Here is a 1,617-nt window from a genome sequence, read left to right on the forward strand (position 1 = left end):
TTGCCAGACGGGTTAGTCTAAAAATCCCCAAAACTCATGATAAAAATCCCCCAAACCACCCAAAAATCCCCATTTCCACAAATATATTTTCCTCTGATCATGTAGGCTTTACTCATATAGAAATTACTCACCATACTTCATATATTAGAGTGCCAGTAAACTAATTGCAACAATGTAAAGATTTACTCATTTTTGTTTCTTCATAGAAATTTGTACAGAATATCCCCACCAGACACCCAAAATCCCCAAATCTAGGGATAAATCTCCATATCTGGCAACACTGGGATAACGTTACACGAGACTCGGAATTTCGGAAACACTAAACTGTAAACTCTAACTCTTCTTTAATCTCAGGAGGTGATCTTAGTCCTCATTATTGTATACAAAGTGCTCTGTAAAAATTGAGTAAAAAAATACATTGCATATATTATTTCTAATTATTAAAGTTGAATTTAAGTTTGTGTGGCTATTATTCTAAAGTTGTTAATTTCCTGGTCTTCCCGACTCTTACAACCAAAGTCAGTAAAGGGACACTTGTAGGCTTAGGCCTACTAATTTTTTTTTAGTTTCCGTGAAGCAGCATTTAATTTTTCTTTTTTTTTTTTAGATATGGAATGGAAATATAAGAAATAAGGAGTTGGGAAAAGGGACCCTGAAAAGAATATGAATTAAGAAAAGAGTTATGGAACGTTAGAGGAAAGTATTGAAGAAAAAAGAAATGGATGAAAAAAATATGGATCATAGAAGAAAATGGCCAACAGCCTTATATCCGAATGAAGGCAAGGTTTAATATATTCAAACTAAAGGCAAATTTCAGGAGAAAATACACAGATGGTACTCAGAAAAGGGAAATCATAGCCAGAGCATAAGTAAAAGGGAATAAAAAATAGAATACAATGTGTAAGAAGTTAAGAAGTATGGGGACAGTAACAAGGAAGGAGATTTGACATTGCTTGTGAAAAATTGAGAATAAAGATCTATGAAACAGTAGTAATACCTACAATGTTTGCAAATATTGAGACATTGGTTGTGATAAAAAGAAAAAGAAATAAAAGAACTAGTGGGTATACAGTACAAAATTAGGAAATGGATGTTTGAACAAATTGCTACCACACGTTATTTTGGGGTTAATAGTAGAAACAGGAATATGGCCATTTGAAAATAGAATAGAGTATGAAAAGGTGATGCTTTTTCATAACATCATGTGAAAATTATCATAACATCAAATGAAAATTATAAAATACTTTTGTATCCACAATTTACTCCTGTAAATTATAAAATGAAACTATTTAAAATAAGATTTTTTTTCAAACATCATGAACAATACAGTACATGTGGAATAGTAAAGCTTAATTATGAATAGAAACAAGAAATTAAAAAAAAAAAAAAAAAAAAAAAAAAAAAAAAAAAAAAAAAAAAAAAAAAAAAAAAAAAAAAACTTTCCTTATTAAACTTTACCTAGGATACTTTACTTTAAGGACTAATTTTCTGCTCATATAAATAAAATAAATTACCTAATAATTAAACATGATTAATAAATAATGAGTATTCAATACTTGAAATAGATATATTTAACCTAAAACATTAAATAAATCTAGATTTTCTGATGGCAGACGA

This window comes from Palaemon carinicauda, chromosome 7, assembly GCF_036898095.1.
Source record: "Palaemon carinicauda isolate YSFRI2023 chromosome 7, ASM3689809v2, whole genome shotgun sequence".
NCBI classification, from domain to species: Eukaryota; Metazoa; Arthropoda; class Malacostraca; order Decapoda; family Palaemonidae; genus Palaemon; species Palaemon carinicauda.